The following is a 17380-nucleotide window of genomic DNA, read 5'->3' on the forward strand; positions in this document are numbered from 1 at the left end:
ACGGGGGGGTGAATAACGCCAAGGGCGCGGGTCCGATCCCCGTACGGGCCATCAGCCTAATTTTATGGTCTTTCCGAAAATATAAAATACAAACTTTAGAAGGAAGCCAATGCAGACAGAATCTCACGGGGGATTTATTTGGATTAACATCCACTGCACCTTTGCCACCGGGGCTGAGAGACACATCTTTCTGTTTATTTGTCTTTCTGGGTTTGCTGATGAAAGTTGAACAGGCGGCCTGTTCCCGATAATGGTCACAAGCAGGTAAGAGACAGACAGAGTGGCTCTGACCCCGCGAGATGGGCAAAAGGCTTCAGTTCAGGAGAAATGCATCAATGAATTGTTCGTCCAGCACCGAGAGAGACAACATCCAGAGAAAAACACAGGAGGAAATCGATTTCAAGTGGATGCCTACCCGCACTTGGTGCCGTGCTTTCGCGAACACGTCTTTTGTGTGCTCGTCTAAAAAATGTCATTTTGTCCGAACAGTTTGCCTGTCGCGAAAGGATCTGAATTGCAAAGGAGCAGGCAGGAAAAACTGCATTGCTGTGCTTGCTGGCAGGCGGCTTGCTGCAGCTTCCCTGGTGGTCTACTGGTTAGGATTCGGCGCTCTCATCACCGCGGCCTGGGTTCGATTCCCGGTCAGGGAACAGTGCGTTTTGGGGCTGTTTGAATTGCCCGATTTGTAGAGCCTCTCAATCGAGCTTGAGCGCACCACAGTCCGGAAGGGTCAGCGCGCTACCTGCTTCCAGCACGATTTGCTGGAACCACAGTCTCTCCCGCAATTCTCCAAACACCGATGGATTCTTTGGGCGGTTGCCCGTGAGATGATGCCACACTGCAGGTGAGTTCGAACTTACTCGTCGCCACTGTAAAGTCTGCACCTCAATAATACACGCACTTCGGGAGAACAGTTTAACAGGTACTTTACTGAACAAGAGGCAGCTTGAAACTGAAACTACAGAAGCCTGCTAGGGCCTTTTATACAGGGGTGGTCACTGCCAGTACTGCAGTCTAAGACCAGTTATTCCCTTAAAGGTACATACACAACGGAGAACAATAAATCAACCGTCATTGATTCAGGCAGCAAACGGTCCAGCAACCGTGGTTGGTACGCAGATGCCTTCACCCTGTATGTCCGAAATTTCCAGCAACTGGGACAACAAGAATTCAGGTTCCACAGAGATTTGAACTCTGATTGCTGGATTCAGAGTCCAGAGTGCTAACCATTACACCATGGAACCGTTGCTGAAGATTTCATTAGCTCTTTTCTCAAAATCAACAACATTAACGTCTCCACCATTCAACTTTGTCTCGGCCTGGTCTCATCCTTAACTTCAGCTTGCCCAATTGCCCCTCTGCTAAGCCTCGGTTCTGAGCAAATCACACAGCCGCCTTGATGGATCTTGGTCCTCAAAACGCTGCTTCTTTCTCACACTGCTCAGAGCAGCTTGTATTACAGTCCTGCCTGATAAAATGTGTTTCAACCTTGCAAGGCACTGCTGCACTAAAGAAATGCAATTGTTAACATTTTCGAGAATACGAAGTGCAATGCCTACGTTTCAAGAAGCTCTGCTTTCAATTACAACAAGTATGCCAGCCGAATGCAGCTTGCAAAGAAAATGTTGAGCAATCTGCTGTGGAATCAAATGAAGCACTGAACAACACATATCTTTCTGCTCCGCTCATTTGGAACAGGGAATGAGAGGTTCAGCCTATCATCTGATGTCGAGAACAATAAATCAACCGTCATCGATTCAGGCAGCAAACGGTCCCGGAACCGTGGTTGGTATGCAGATGCCAAGCTTGTATGTCCTAAATTTCCAGCAGCTGGGACAACAAGAATTCAGGTTCCACCAAGATTTGAATTCGGATCGCTGGACTCAGTCCAGAGTGCTCACCATTACACCATGGAACCTTTGCTGATAAATTTATTTGAATCTTTTCTTAAAATCAACAACATTACCGTCTCCACCATTATACTTTGTCTCGGCCAGGTCTCATCCTTAACTTCAGCTTGCCCACTTGCCCCTCTGCTAAGCCTCGGTTCTGAGTAAATCACACAGCTGCCTTGATGGCTATCGGTTCACAAATCTCTGTTTCTTTTTCACACTGCTCATAGCATCTTGTATTGCAGTCCTGCCAGGTAAAACGTGAATAATCTTTGCAAGGCACTGCTGCACGACAGTTAAGCAATTGTTAACTTTTTTCGAGAATACGAAGTGCAATGTTAACGTTTCAAGAAGCACTGCTTTCAATTTCAACAAGTATGCCAGCCGAATGCAGCTTGCAAAGAAAATGTTGAGCAATCTGCTGTGCAGTGAAATGAAGCACTGGACAATACACATCTTTCTCCCCTGCTTATTTGGAACTGGGAATGAGAGGTTGAGCCTATCATCTGATGTCCAGAACAATAAATCAACCGTCTTTGATTCAGGCAGCAAACGGTCCCGTAACCGTGGTTGGTATGCAGATACCAAGCTTGTATGTCCCAAATTTCAGCAGCTGGGGCAACAAGAATTCAGGTTCCACCGAGATTTGAAGTCGGATCGCTAGATTCAGAGCCCAGAGTGCTTACCATTACACCATGGAACCTTCGCTGAACAGTCCCTAGATTATTTTCTCAAAATCAACAACATTACCATCTCCACCATTATACTTTGTCTCGGCCTGGTCTCATCCTTAACGTCAGCTTGCCCACTTGCCCCTCTGCTAAGCTTCGGTTCTGAGCAAATCACACAGCTGCCTTGATGGCTATCGGTTCACAAATCTCAGCTTCTTTTTCACACTGCTCATGGCAGATTGCATTGCAGTCCTGCCAGGTATAATGAGTATAATCTTTACAAGGCACTGCTGCACGAAAGATGAGCAATTGTTAACTTTTTTCGAGAATATGAAGTGCAATGCCTACGTTTCAAGAAGCACTGCTTTCAATTTCAGCAAGTATGCCAGCCGAATGCAGCTTGGAAAGGAAATGTTGAGCATTCTGCTATGCAGTCAAACGAAGCACTGGACAACACACATCTTTCTCCTCCTCTTATTTGGAACTGGGAATGAGAGGTTGAGGCTATCATCTGATGTCCAGAACAATAAATCAACCGTCATTGATTCAAGCAGCAAACGGCCCTGCAACCGTGGTTGGTATGCAGATACCAAGCTTGAATGTCCCAAATTTCAGCAGCTGGGACAACAAGAATTCAGGTTCCACCGAGATTTGAACTCGGATCGCTGGATTCAAAGTCCAGAGTGCTCACCATTACACCATGGAACCTTTGCTGATAAACTTATTTGAATCTTTCCTAAAATCAACAACATTACCGTCCCCACCATTATACTTTGTCTCGGCCAGGTCTCATCCTTAACTTCAGCTTGCCCACTTGCCCCTCTGCTAAGCCTCGGTTCTGAGTAAATCACACAGCTGCCTTGATGGCTATCGGTTCACAAATCTCCGTTTCTTTTTCACACTGCTCATAGCAGCTTGTATTGCAGTCCTGCCAGGTAAAATGTTTATAATCTTTGCAAGGCACTGCTGCACGACAGATAAGCAATTGTTAACTTTTTTCGAGAATACGAAGTGCAATGTCTACGTTTCAAGAAGAACTGCTTTCAATCTCAACAAGTATGCCAGCCGAATGCAGCTTGCAAAGAAAATGTTGAGCAATCTGCTGTGCAGTGAAATGAAGCAATGGACAACACACATCTTTCTCCCCCGCTTATTTGGAACTGGGAATGAGAGGTTCAGCCTGTCATCTGATGTCGAAAACAATAAATCAACCGTCATTGATTCAGGCAGCAAACGGTCCCGTAACCGTGGTTGGTATGCAGATGCCAAGCTTGCATGTTCCAAATTTCCAGCAGCTGGGACAACAAGAATTCAGGTTCCACCAAGATTTGAACTCGGATCGCTGGACTCAAAGTCCAGAGTGGTCACCATTACACCATGCAACCATCGCCGAAGAATTCATTAGAATCTTTTCTTAAAATCAACAACATTACCGTCGCCACCATTATACTTTGTCTCGGTCTGCTCTCATCCTTAACTTCAGCTTGCCCACTTGCCCCTCTGCTAAGCCTCGGTTCTGAGTAAATCACACAGCTGCCTTGATGGCTATCGGTTCACAAATCTCTGTTTCTTTTTCACACTGCTCATAGCATCTTGTATTGCAGTCCTGCCAGGTAAAATGTGAATAATCTTTGCAAGGCACTGCTGCACGATAGATAAGCAATTGTTAACTTTTTTCGAGAATACGAAGTGCAATGTCTACGTTTCAAGAAGCACTGCTTTCAATTTCAGCCAGTATGCCAGCCGAATGCAGCTTGCAAAGAAAATGTTGCACATTCTGCTGTGCAGTCAAACGAAGCACTGGACAACACACATCTTTCTCCCCCTCTTATTTGGAACTGGGAATAAGAGATTGAGCCTATCATCTGATGTCGAGAACAATAAATCAACCGTCATTGATTCAGGCAGCAAACGGTCCCGTAACCTTGGTTGGTATGCAGATACCAAGCTTGTATGTCCCAAATTTCAGCAGCTGGGACAACAATAATTCAGGTTCCACCGAGATTTGAACTCGGATCGCTGGATTCAGAGCCCAGAGTGCTCACCATTACACCATGGAACCTTCGCTGAACAGTCCCTAGATTCTTTTCTCAAAATCAACAACATTACGATCTCCACCATTATACTTTGTCTCGGCCTGGTCTCATCCTTAACGTTAGCTTGCCCACTTGCCCCTCTGCTAAGCTTCGGTTCTGAGCAAATCACACAGCTGCCTTGATGGCTATCGGTTCACAAATCTCAGCTTCTTTTTCACACTGCTCATGGCAGATTGCATTGCAGTCCTGCCAGGTAAAATGAGTATAATCTTTGCAAGGCACTGCTGCACGAAAGATAAACAATTGTTAACTTTTTTCGAGAATACGAAGTGCAATGCCTACGTTTCAAGAAGCACTGCTTTCAATTTCAGCCAGTATGCCAGCCGAATGCAGCTTGCAAAGAAAATGTTGCACATTCTGCTGTGCAGTCAAACGAAGCACTGGACAACACACATCTTTCTCCCCCTCTTATTTGGAACTGGGAATAAGAGATTGAGCCTATCATCTGATGTCGAGAACAATAAATCAACCGTCATTGATTCAAGCAGCAAACGGCCCTGCAACCGTGGTTGGTATACAGATGCCAATCTTGTATGTCCCAAATTTCCAGCAGCTGGGACAACAATAATTCAGGTTCCACCGAGATTTGAACTTGGATCGCTGGATTCAGAGTCCACAGTGCTTACCATTACACCATGGAACCTTTGCTGAACAGTTCCTTTGATTTTTTTCTCAAAATCAACAACATTATCGTCTCCACCATTATACTTTGTCTCGGCCAGGTCTCATCCTTAACTTCAGCTTGCCCACTTGCCCCTCTGCTCAGCTTCGGTTCTGTGCAAATCACACAGCTGCCTTGATGGCTATCGGTTCACAAATCTAAGCTTCTTTTTCACACTGCTCATGGCAGATTGCATTGCAGTCCTGCCAGGTAAAATGAGTATAATCTTTGCAAGGCACAGCTGCACGAAAGATAAGCAATTGTTAACTTTTTTCGTGAATACGAAGTGCAATGCCTACGTTTCAAGAAGCACTGCTTTCAATTTAAGCAAGTATGCCAGCCGAATGCAGCTTGCAAAGAAAATGTTGAGCTTTCTGCTGTGCAGTCAAACGAAGCGCTGGACAACACACATCTTTCTCCCCCTCTTATTTGGAACTGGGAATGAGAGGTTGAGCCTATCATCTGATGTCCAGAACAATAAGCGAACCGTTATTGGTCCAGGCAGCAAACAGTCCCGCAACCGTGGTTGTTATGAAGATGCCAAGCTTGTATGTCCCAAATTTCCAGCAGTTGGGACAACAAGAATTCAGGTTCCACGGAGATTTGAACTCGGATCGCTGGATTCAAAGTCCAGAGTGCTCACCATTACACCATGGAACCTTTGCTGATACATTTATTTGAATCTTTTCTTAAAATCAACAACATTACCATCTCCACCATTATACTTTGTCTCGGCCAGGTCTCATCCTTAACTTCAGCTTGCCCACTTGCCCCTCTGCTGAGCCTCGGCTCTGAGTAAATCACACAGCTGTCTTGATGGCTATCGGTTCACAAATCTCTGTTTCTTTTTCACACTGCTCATAGCATCTTGTATTGCAGTCCTGCCAGGTAAAATGTGAATAATCTTTGCAAGGCACTGCTGCACGATAGATAAGCAATTGTTAACTTTTTTCGAGAATACGAAGTGCAATGTCTACATTTCAAGAAGCACTGCTTTCAATTTCAACAATATGCCAGCCGTATGCAGCTTGCAAAGAAAATGTTGAGCAATCTGCTGTGCAGTGAAATGAAGCACTGGACAATACACATCTTTCTCCCCGGCTTATTTGGAACTGGGAATGAGAGGTTGAGCCTATCATCTGATGTCCAGAACAATAAATCAACCGTCATTGATTCAGGCAGCAAACGGTCCCGTAACCGTGGTTGGTATGCAGATGCCAATCTTGTATGTCCCAAATTTCCAGCAGCTGGGACAACAATAATTCAGGTTCCACCGAGATTTGAAGTGGGGTCGCTAGATTCAAAGCCCAGAGTGTTTACCATTACACCATGGAACCTTTGCTGAACAGTTCCTTAGATTCTTTTCTCAAAATCAACAACATTACCGTCTCCACCATTATACTTTGTCTCGGCCAGGTCTCATCCTTAACATCAGCTTGCCCACTTGCCCCTCTGCTAAGCTTCGGTTCTGAGCAAATCACACAGCTGCCTTGATGGCTATCGGTTCACAAATCTCAGCTTCTTTTTCACACTGCTCATGGCAGATTGCATTGCAGTCCTGCCAGGTAAAATGAGTATAATCTTTGCAAGGCACAGCTGCACGAAAGATAAGCAATTGTTAACTTTTTTCGAGAATACGAAGTGCAATGCCTACGTTTCAAGAAGCACTGCTTTCAATTTAAGCAAGTATGCCAGCCGAATGCAGCTTGCAAAGAAAATGTTGAGCATTCTGCTGTGCAGTCAAACGAAGCACTGGACAACACACATCTTTCTCCCCCTCTTATTTGGAACTGGGAATAAGAGATTGAGCCTATCATCTGCTGTCGAGAACAATAAATCAACCGTCATTGATCCAGGCAGCAAACGGTCCCAAAACCATGGTTGTTATGAAGATGCCAAGCTTGCATGTCCCAAATTTCCAGCAGCTGGGACAACAAGAATTCAGGTTCCACCGAGATTTGAACTCGGATTGCTGGATTCAGAGCCCAGAGTGCTTACCATTACACCACGTAACCTTCGCTGAACGGTCTTTAGATTCTTTTCTCAAAATCAACAACATTACCATCTCCACCATTATACTTTGTCTCGGCCTGGTCTCATCCTTAACGTCAGCTTGCCCACTTGCCCCTCTGCTAAGCTTCGGTTCTGAGCAAATCACACAGCTGCCTTGATGGCTATCGGTTCACAAATCTCAGCTTCTTTTTCACACTGCTCATGGCAGATTGCATTGCAGTCCTGCCAGGTAAAATGAGTGTAATCTTTGCAAGGCACAGCTGCACGAAAGATAAGCAATTGTTAACTTTTTTCGAGAATACGAAGTGCAATGCCTACGTTTAAAGAAGCACTGCTTTCAATTTCAGCAAGTATGCCAGCCGAATGCAGCTTGCAAAGAAAATGTTGAGCATTCTGCTGTGCAGTCAAACGAAGCACTGGACAACACACATCTTTCTCCCCATCTTATTTGGAACTGGGAATGAAAGGTTGAGCCTATCATCTGATGTCGAGAACAATAAACCAACCGTCATTGGTCCAGGCAGCAAACGGTCCCGCAACCGTGGTTGTTATGAAGATGCCAAGCTTGAATGTCCCAAATTTCCAGCAGTTGGGACAACAAGAATTCAGATTCCACCGAAATTTGAACTCGGATCGCTGGATTCAAAGTCCAGAGTGCTCACCATTACACCATGGAACCTTTGTTGATACATTTATTTGAATCTTTTCTTAAAATCAACAACATTACCATCTCCACCATTATACTTTGTCTCGGCCAGGTCTCATCCTTAACTTCAGCTTGCCCACTTGCCCCTCTGCTAAGCCTCGGCTCTGAGTAAATCACACAGCTGCCTTGATGGCTATCGGTTCACAAATCTCTGTTTCTTTTTCACACTGCTCATAGCATCTTGTATTGCAGTCCTGCCAGGTAAAATGTGAATAATCTTTGCAAGGCACTGCTGCACGATAGATAAGCAATTGTTAACTTTTTTCGAGAATACGAAGTGCAATGTCTACATTTCAAGAAGCACTGCTTTCAATTTCAACAATATGCCAGCCGTATGCAGCTTGCAAAGAAAATGTTGAGCAATCTGCTGTGCAGTGAAATGAAGCACTGGACAATACACATCTTTCTCCCCGGCTTATTTGGAACTGGGAATGAGAGGTTGAGCCTATCATCTGATGTCCAGAACAATAAATCAACCGTCATCGATTCAGGCAGCAAACGGTCCTGCAACCGTGGTTGGTATGCAGATGCCAATCTTGTATGTCCCAAATTTCCAGCAGCTGGGACAACAAGAATGCAGGTTCCACCGAGATTTGAACTCGGATCGCTGGATTCAGAGCCCAGAGTGCTTACCATTACACCACGTAACCTTCACTGAACGGTCCTTAGATTCTTTTCTCAAAATCAACAACATTACCATCTCCACCATTATACTTTGTCTCGGCCTGGTCTCATCCTTAACGTCAGCTTGCCCACTTGCCCCTCTGCTAAGCTTCGGTTCTGAGCAAATCACACAGCTGCCTTGATGGCAATCGGTTCACAAATCTCAGCTTCTTTTTCACACTGCTCATGGCAGATTGCATTGCAGTCCTGCCAGGTAAAATGAGTGTAATCTTTGCAAGGCACAGCTGCACGAAAGATAAGCAATTGTTAACTTTTTTCGAGAATACGAAGTGCAATGCCTACGTTTAAAGAAGCACTGCTTTCAATTTCAGCAAGTATGCCAGCCGAATGCAGCTTGCAAAGAAAATGTTGAGCATTCTGCTGTGCAGTCAAACGAAGCACTGGACAACACACATCTTTTTCCCCCTCTTATTTGGAACTGGGAATGAGAGGTTGAGCCTATCATCTGATGTCGAGAACAATAAACCAACCGTCATTGCTCCAGGCAGCAAACGGTCCCGTAAACGTGGTTGTTATGAAGATGCCAAGCTTGTATGTCCCAAATTTCCAGCAGCTGGGACAACAAGAATTCAGGTTCCACCGAGATTTGAATTCGGACCGTTGGATTCAAAGTCCAGAGTGCTCACCATTAAACCATGGAACCTTTGTTGATAAATTTATTTGAATCTTTTCTTTAAATCAGCAACATTACCGTCTCCACCATTATACTTTGTCTCGGCCAGGTCTCATCCTTAACTTCAGCTTACCCACTTGCCCCTCTGCTAAGCCTCGGTTCTGAGTAAATCACACAGCTGCCTTGATGGCTATCGGTTCACAAATCTCTGTTTCTTTTTCACACTGCTCATAGCATCTTGTATTGCAGTCCTGCCAGGTAAAATGTGAATAATCTTTGCAAGGCACTGCTGCACGATAGATAAGCAATTGTTAACTTTTTTCGAGAATACGAAGTGCAATGTCTACGTTTCAAGAAGCACTGCTTTCAATTTCAACAAGTATGCCAGCCGAATGCAGCTTGCAAAGAAAATGTTGAGCATTCTGCTGTGCAGTCAAACGAAGCACTGGACAACACACATCTTTCTCCCCCTCTTATTTGGAACTGGGCATGAGAGGTTGAGCCTATCATCTGATGTCGAGAACAATAAACGAACCGTCATTGGTCCAGGCAGCAAACGGTCCCGCAACCGTGGTTGTTATGAAGATGCCAAGCTTGTCTGTCCCAAATTTCCAGCAGCTGGGACTACAATAATTCAGGTTCCACCGAGATTTGAACTCGGATGGCTGGATTCAGAGTCCAGAGTGCTTACCATTACACCATGGAACCCTCGCTAAACAGTCCTTAGATTCTTTTCTCAAAATCAACAACATTACCATCTCCACCATTATACTTTGTCTCGGCCGAGTCTCATCCTTAACTTCAGCTTGCCCACTTGCCCCTCTGCTCAGCTTCGGTTCTGAGCAAATCACACAGCTGCCTTGATGGCTATCGGTTCACAAATCTCCGCTTCTTTTTCACACTGCTCATGGCAGATTGCATTGCCGTCCTGTCAGGTAAAATGAGTGTAATCTTTGCAAGGCACAGCTGCACGAAAGATAAGCAATTGTTAACTTTTTTCGAGAATACGAAGTGCAATGCCTACGTTTAAAGAAGCACTGCTTTCAATTTCAGCAAGTATGCCAGCCGAAAGCAGCTTGCAAAGAAAATGTTGAGCATTCTGCTGTGCAGTCAAACGAAGCACTGGACAACACACATCTTTCTCCCCATCTTATTTGGAACTGGGAATGAAAGGTTGAGCCTATCATCTGATGTCGAGAACAATAAACCAACCGTCATTGGTCCAGGCAGCAAACGGTCCCGCAACCGTGGTTGTTATGAAGATGCCAAGCTTGAATGTCCCAAATTTCCAGCAGTTGGGACAACAAGAATTCAGATTCCACCGAAATTTGAACTCGGATCGCTGGATTCAAAGTCCAGAGTGCTCACCATTACACCATGGAACCTTTGTTGATACATTTATTTGAATCTTTTCTTAAAATCAACAACATTACCATCTCCACCATTATACTTTGTCTCGGCCAGGTCTCATCCTTAACTTCAGCTTGCCCACTTGCCCCTCTGCTAAGCCTCGGCTCTGAGTAAATCACACAGCTGCCTTGATGGCTATCGGTTCACAAATCTCTGTTTCTTTTTCACACTGCTCATAGCATCTTGTATTGCAGTCCTGCCAGGTAAAATGTGAATAATCTTTGCAAGGCACTGCTGCACGATAGATAAGCAATTGTTAACTTTTTTCGAGAATACGAAGTGCAATGTCTACGTTTCAAGAAGCACTGCTTTCAATTTCAACAAGTATGCCAGCCGAATGCAGCTTGCAAAGAAAATGTTGAGCATTCTGCTGTGCAGTCAAACGAAGCACTGGACAACACACATCTTTCTCCCCCTCTTATTTGGAATTGGGCATGAGAGGTTGAGCCTATCATCTGATGTCGAGAACAATAAACGAACCGTCATTGGTCCAGGCAGCAAACGGTCCCGCAACCGTGGTTGTTATGAAGATGCCAAGCTTGTCTGTCCCAAATTTCCAGCAGCTGGGACAACAATAATACAGGTTCCACCGAGATTTGAACTCGGATCGCTGGATTCAGAGCCCAGAGTGCTTACCATTACACCATGGAACCCTCGCTAAACAGTCCTTAGATTCTTTTCTCAAAATCAACAACATTACCATCTCCACCATTATACTTTGTCTCGGCCGAGTCTCATCCTTAACTTCAGCTTGCCCACTTGCCCCTCTGCTAAGCTTCGGTTCTGAGCAAATCACACAGCTGCCTTGATGGCTATCGGTTCACAAATCTCAGCTTCTTTTTCACACTGCTCATGGCAGATTGCATTGCAGCCCTGCCAGGTAAAATGAGTATAATCTTTGCAAGGCACAGCTGCACGAAAGATAAGCAATTGTTAACTTTTTTCGAGAATACGAAGTGCAATGCCTACGTTTCAAGAAGCACTGCTTTCAATTTCAGCAAGTATGCCAGCCGAATGCAGCTTGCAAAGAAAATGTTGAGCATTCTGCTGTGCAGTCAAACGAAGCACTGGACAACACACATCTTTCTCCCCCTTTTATTTGGAACTGGGAATGAGAGGTTGAGCCTCTCATCTGATGTCCAGAACAATAAATCAACCGTCATTGATTCAGGCAGCAAACGGTCCCGTAACCTTGGTTGATATGCAGATACCAAGCTTGTATGTCCCAAATTTCCAGCAGCTGGGACAACAAGAATTCAGGTTTCACCAAGATTTGAACTCGGATCGCTGGATTCAAAGTCCAGAGTGTTCACCATTACACCATGGAACCTTTGCTGATAAATTTATTTGAATCTTTTCTTAAAATCAACAACATTACCGTCTCCACCATTATACTTTGTCACGGCCAGGTCTCATCCTTAACTTCAGCTTGCCCACTTGCCCCTCTGCTAAGCCTTGGTTCTGAGTAAATCACACAGCTGCCTTGATGGCTATCGGTTCACAAATCTCTGTTTCTTTTTCACACTGCTCATAGCATCTTGTATTGCAGTCCTGCCAGGTAAAATGTGAATAATCTTTGCAAGGCACTGCTGCACGAAAGATAAGCAATTGTTAACTTTTTTCGAGAATACGAAGTGCAATGCCTACGTTTAAAGAAGCACTGCTTTCAATTTCAGCAAGTATGCCAGCCGAATGCAGCTTGCAAAGAAAATGTTGAGCATTCTGCTGTGCAGTCAAACGAAGCACTGGACAACACACATCTTTTTCCCCCTCCTATTTGGAACTGGGAATGAGAGGTTGAGCCTATCATCTGATGTCGAGAACAATAAACCAACCGTCATTGCTCCAGGCAGCAAACGGTCCCGTAAACGTGGTTGTAATGAAGATGCCAAGCTTGTATGTCCCAAATTTCCAGCAGCTGGGACAACAAGAATTCAGGTTCCACCGAGATTTGAATTCGGATCGTTGGATTCAAAGTCCAGAGTGCTCACCATTAAACCATGGAACCTTTGTTGATAAATTTATTTGAATCTTTTCTTTAAATCAACAACATTACCGTCTCCACCATTATACTTTGTCTCGGCCAGGTCTCATCCTTAACTTCAGCTTACCCACTTGCCCCTCTGCTAAGCCTCGGTTCTGAGTAAATCACACAGCTGCCTTGATGGCTATCGGTTCACAAATCTCTGTTTCTTTTTCACACTGCTCATAGCATCTTGTATTGCAGTCCTGCCAGGTAAAATGTGAATAATCTTTGCAAGGCACTGCTGCACGATAGATAAGCAATTGTTAACTTTTTTCGAGAATACGAAGTGCAATGTCTACGTTTCAAGAAGCACTGCTTTCAATTTCAACAAGTATGCCAGCCGAATGCAGCTTGCAAAGAAAATGTTGAGCATTCTGCTGTGCAGTCAAACGAAGCACTGGACAACACACATCTTTCTCCCCATCTTATTTGGAACTGGGAATGAAAGGTTGAGCCTATCATCTGATGTCGAGAACAATAAACCAACCGTCATTGGTCCAGGCAGCAAACGGTCCCGCAACCGTGGTTGTTATGAAGATGCCAAGCTTGAATATCCCAAATTTCCAGCAGTTGGGACAACAAGAATTCAGATTCCACCGAAATTTGAACTCGGATCGCTGGATTCAAAGTCCAGAGTGCTCACCATTACACCATGGAACCTTTGTTGATACATTTATTTGAATCTTTTCTTAAAATCAACAACATTACCATCTCCACCATTATACTTTGTCTCGGCCAGGTCTCATCCTTAACTTCAGCTTGCCCACTTGCCCCTCTGCTAAGCCTCGGCTCTGAGTAAATCACACAGCTGCCTTGATGGCTATCGGTTCACAAATCTCTGTTTCTTTTTCACACTGCTCATAGCATCTTGTATTGCAGTCCTGCCAGGTAAAATGTGAATAATCTTTGCAAGGCACTGCTGCACGAAAGATAAGCAATTGTTAACTTTTTTCGAGAATACGAAGTGCAATGCCTACATTTAAAGAAGCACTGCTTTCAATTTCAGCAAGTATGCCAGCCGAATGCAGCTTGCAAAGAAAATGTTGAGCATTCTGCTGTGCAGTCAAACGAAGCACTGGACAACACACATCTTTTTCCCCCTCTTATTTGGAACTGGGAATGAGAGGTTGAGCCTATCATCTGATGTCGAGAACAATAAACCAACCGTCATTGCTCCAGGCAGCAAACGGTCCCGTAAACGTGGTTGTTATGAAGATGCCAAGCTTGTATGTCCCAAATTTCCAGCAGCTGGGACAACAAGAATTCAGGTTCCACCGAGATTTGAATTCGGATCGTTGGATTCAAAGTCCAGAGTGCTCACCATTAAACCATGGAACCTTTGTTGATAAATTTATTTGAATCTTTTCTTTAAATCAACAACATTACCGTCTCCACCATTATACTTTGTCTCGGCCAGGTCTCATCCTTAACTTCAGCTTACCCACTTGCCCCTCTGCTAAGCCTCGGTTCTGAGTAAATCACACAGCTGCCTTGATGGCTATCGGTTCACAAATCTCTGTTTCTTTTTCACACTGCTCATAGCATCTTGTATTGCAGTCCTGCCAGGTAAAATGTGAATAATCTTTGCAAGGCACTGCTGCACGATAGATAAGCAATTGTTAACTTTTTTCGAGAATACGAAGTGCAATGTCTACGTTTCAAGAAGCACTGCTTTCAATTTCAACAAGTATGCCAGCCGAATGCAGCTTGCAAAGAAAATGTTGAGCATTCTGCTGTGCAGTCAAACGAAGCACTGGACAACACACATCTTTCTCCCCCTCTTATTTGGAATTGGGCATGAGAGGTTGAGCCTATCATCTGATGTCGAGAACAATAAACGAACCGTCATTGGTCCAGGCAGCAAACGGTCCCGCAACCGTGGTTGTTATGAAGATGCCAAGCTTGTCTGTCCCAAATTTCCAGCAGCTGGGACAACAATAATACAGGTTCCACCGAGATTTGAACTCGGATCGCTGGATTCAGAGCCCAGAGTGCTTACCATTACACCATGGAACCCTCGCTAAACAGTCCTTAGATTCTTTTCTCAAAATCAACAACATTACCATCTCCACCATTATACTTTGTCTCGGCCGAGTCTCATCCTTAACTTCAGCTTGCCCACTTGCCCCTCTGCTAAGCTTCGGTTCTGAGCAAATCACACAGCTGCCTTGATGGCTATCGGTTCACAAATCTCAGCTTCTTTTTCACACTGCTCATGGCAGATTGCATTGCAGCCCTGCCAGGTAAAATGAGTATAATCTTTGCAAGGCACAGCTGCACGAAAGATAAGCAATTGTTAACTTTTTTCGAGAATACGAAGTGCAATGCCTACTTTTCAAGAAGCACTGCTTTCAATTTCAGCAAGTATGCCAGCCGAATGCAGCTTGCAAAGAAAATGTTGAGCATTCTGCTGTGCAGTCAAACGAAGCACTGGACAACACACATCTTTCTCCCCCTTTTATTTGGAACTGGGAATGAGAGGTTGAGCCTCTCATCTGATGTCCAGAACAATAAATCAACCGTCATTGATTCAGGCAGCAAACGGTCCCGTAACCTTGGTTGATATGCAGATACCAAGCTTGTATGTCCCAAATTTCCAGCAGCTGGGACAACAAGAATTCAGGTTTCACCAAGATTTGAACTCGGATCGCTGGATTCAAAGTCCAGAGTGTTCACCATTACACCATGGAACCTTTGCTGATAAATTTATTTGAATCTTTTCTTAAAATCAACAACATTACCGTCTCCACCATTATACTTTGTCACGGCCAGGTCTCATCCTTAACTTCAGCTTGCCCACTTGCCCCTCTGCTAAGCCTTGGTTCTGAGTAAATCACACAGCTGCCTTGATGGCTATCGGTTCACAAATCTCTGTTTCTTTTTCACACTGCTCATAGCATCTTGTATTGCAGTCCTGCCAGGTAAAATGTGAATAACCTTTGCAAGGCACTGCTGCAAGATAGATAAGCAATTGTTCACTTTTTTCGAGAATACGAAGTGCAATGCCGACGTTTCAAGAAGCACTGCTTTCAATTTCAACAAGTATGCCAGCCGAATGCAGCTTGCAAAGAAAATGTTGAGCATTCTGCTGTGCAGTCAAACGAAGCACTGGACAACACACATCTTTCTCCCCCTCTTATTTGGAACTGGGAATGAGAGGTTGAGCCTATCATCTGATGTCGAGAACAATAAATCAACCGTCATTGATCCAGGCAGCAAACGGTCCCGTAACCTTGGTTGGTATGCAGATACCAAGCTTGTATGTCCCAAATTTCAGCAGCTGGGACAACAATAATTCAGGTTCCACCGCGATTTCAACTCGGATCGCTGGATTCAGAGCCCAGAGTGCTTACCATTACACCATGGAACCTTCGCTGAACAGTCCCTAGATTCTTTTCTCAAAATCAACAACATTACCATCTCCACCATTATACTTTGTCTCGGCCTGGTCTCATCCTTAACGTCAGCTTGCCCACTTGCCCCTCTGCTAAGCTTCGGTTCTGAGCAAATCACACAGCTGCCTTGATGGCTATCGGTTCACAAATCTCAGCTTCTTTTTCACACTGCTCATGGCAGATTGCATTGCAGTCCTGCCACGTAAAATGAGTATAATCTTTGCAAGGCAATTCTGCACGAAAGATAAGCATTTGTTAACTTTTTTCGAGAATACGAAGTGCAATTCCAACGTTTCAAGAAGCACTGCTTTCAATTTCAGCAAGGATGCCAGCCGAATGCAGCTTGCAAAGGAAATGTTGAGCATTCTGCTTTGCAGTCAAACGAAGCACTGGACAACACACATCTTTCTCCCCGTCTTATTTGGAACTGGGAATAAGAGGTTGAGCCGATCATCTGATGTCGAGAACAATAAATCAACCGTCATTGATCCAGGCAGCAAACGGTCCCGTAACCGTGGTTGTTATGAAGATGCCAAGCTTGTATGTCCCAAATTTCCAGCAGCTGGGACAACAAGAATTCAGGTTCCACCGAGATTTGAACTGGGATCGCTGGATTCAAAGTCCAGAATGCTTACCATTACACCATGGAACCTTTGCTGAACAGTTTCTTAGATTCTTTTCTCAAAATCAACAACATTACCATCGCCACGATTATACTTTGTCTCGGCCAGGTCTCATCCTTAACTTCAGCTTGCCCACTTGCCCCTCTGCTAAGCTTCGGTTCTGAGCAAATCACACAGCTGCCTTGATGGCTATCGGTTCACAAATCTCTGTTTCTTTTTCACACTGCTCATAGCATCTTGTATTGCAGTCCTGCCAGGTAAAATGAGTATAATCTTTGCAAGGCACAGCTGCACGAAAGACAAGCAATTGTTAACTTTTTTCAAAGAATACGAAGTGCAATGCCTACGTTTCAAGAAGCACTGCTTTCAATTTCAGCAAGTATGCCAGCCGAATGCAGCTTGCAAAGAAAATGTTGAGCAATCTGCTGTGCAGTCAAACCAAGCACTGGACAACGCACATCTTTCTCCCCCTCTTATTTGGAACTGGGAATAAGAGGTTGAGCCTATCATCTGATGTCGAGAACAATAAATCAACCGCCATTGATCCAGGCAGGAAACGGTCCCATAACCGTGGTTGTTATGAAGATGCC

The 17380-nt window shown here is 44.5% G+C and overlaps 13 non-coding genes across 13 annotated transcripts; all 13 read right to left on the reverse strand.

Annotated features, from left to right (window-relative positions):
- Nucleotides 1-1172: 1172 nt before the first annotated feature.
- trnaq-cug (transfer RNA glutamine (anticodon CUG)) lies at nucleotides 1173-1244 on the reverse strand. Its single transcript has one exon. It is a non-coding gene; the product is annotated as a tRNA-Gln (tRNA).
- Nucleotides 1245-3199: 1955 nt separating this feature from the next.
- Nucleotides 3200-3271, reverse strand: trnaq-uug (transfer RNA glutamine (anticodon UUG)). Its single transcript has one exon. It is a non-coding gene; the product is annotated as a tRNA-Gln (tRNA).
- A 1282-nt stretch (nucleotides 3272-4553) lies between these two features.
- On the reverse strand, nucleotides 4554-4625 carry trnaq-cug (transfer RNA glutamine (anticodon CUG)). The gene has a single exon. It is a non-coding gene; the product is annotated as a tRNA-Gln (tRNA).
- A 1283-nt stretch (nucleotides 4626-5908) lies between these two features.
- On the reverse strand, nucleotides 5909-5980 carry trnaq-uug (transfer RNA glutamine (anticodon UUG)). The gene has a single exon. It is a non-coding gene; the product is annotated as a tRNA-Gln (tRNA).
- Nucleotides 5981-7940: 1960 nt separating this feature from the next.
- On the reverse strand, nucleotides 7941-8012 carry trnaq-uug (transfer RNA glutamine (anticodon UUG)). Its single transcript has one exon. It is a non-coding gene; the product is annotated as a tRNA-Gln (tRNA).
- A 1960-nt stretch (nucleotides 8013-9972) lies between these two features.
- On the reverse strand, nucleotides 9973-10044 carry trnaq-cug (transfer RNA glutamine (anticodon CUG)). The gene has a single exon. It is a non-coding gene; the product is annotated as a tRNA-Gln (tRNA).
- A 605-nt stretch (nucleotides 10045-10649) lies between these two features.
- trnaq-uug (transfer RNA glutamine (anticodon UUG)) lies at nucleotides 10650-10721 on the reverse strand. Its single transcript has one exon. It is a non-coding gene; the product is annotated as a tRNA-Gln (tRNA).
- A 606-nt stretch (nucleotides 10722-11327) lies between these two features.
- Nucleotides 11328-11399, reverse strand: trnaq-cug (transfer RNA glutamine (anticodon CUG)). The gene has a single exon. It is a non-coding gene; the product is annotated as a tRNA-Gln (tRNA).
- A 605-nt stretch (nucleotides 11400-12004) lies between these two features.
- On the reverse strand, nucleotides 12005-12076 carry trnaq-uug (transfer RNA glutamine (anticodon UUG)). Its single transcript has one exon. It is a non-coding gene; the product is annotated as a tRNA-Gln (tRNA).
- A 1284-nt stretch (nucleotides 12077-13360) lies between these two features.
- Nucleotides 13361-13432, reverse strand: trnaq-uug (transfer RNA glutamine (anticodon UUG)). Its single transcript has one exon. It is a non-coding gene; the product is annotated as a tRNA-Gln (tRNA).
- Nucleotides 13433-14716: 1284 nt separating this feature from the next.
- On the reverse strand, nucleotides 14717-14788 carry trnaq-cug (transfer RNA glutamine (anticodon CUG)). The gene has a single exon. It is a non-coding gene; the product is annotated as a tRNA-Gln (tRNA).
- A 605-nt stretch (nucleotides 14789-15393) lies between these two features.
- Nucleotides 15394-15465, reverse strand: trnaq-uug (transfer RNA glutamine (anticodon UUG)). The gene has a single exon. It is a non-coding gene; the product is annotated as a tRNA-Gln (tRNA).
- A 1282-nt stretch (nucleotides 15466-16747) lies between these two features.
- On the reverse strand, nucleotides 16748-16819 carry trnaq-uug (transfer RNA glutamine (anticodon UUG)). Its single transcript has one exon. It is a non-coding gene; the product is annotated as a tRNA-Gln (tRNA).
- Between the last annotated feature and the right edge of the window lie 561 nt (nucleotides 16820-17380).

Source organism: Somniosus microcephalus, unplaced genomic scaffold, assembly GCF_052327205.1.
Source record: "Somniosus microcephalus isolate GS21.2 unplaced genomic scaffold, FLI_Smic_1.0 unresolved_chr4, whole genome shotgun sequence".
In the NCBI taxonomy this organism is placed as follows: domain Eukaryota; kingdom Metazoa; phylum Chordata; class Chondrichthyes; order Squaliformes; family Somniosidae; genus Somniosus; species Somniosus microcephalus.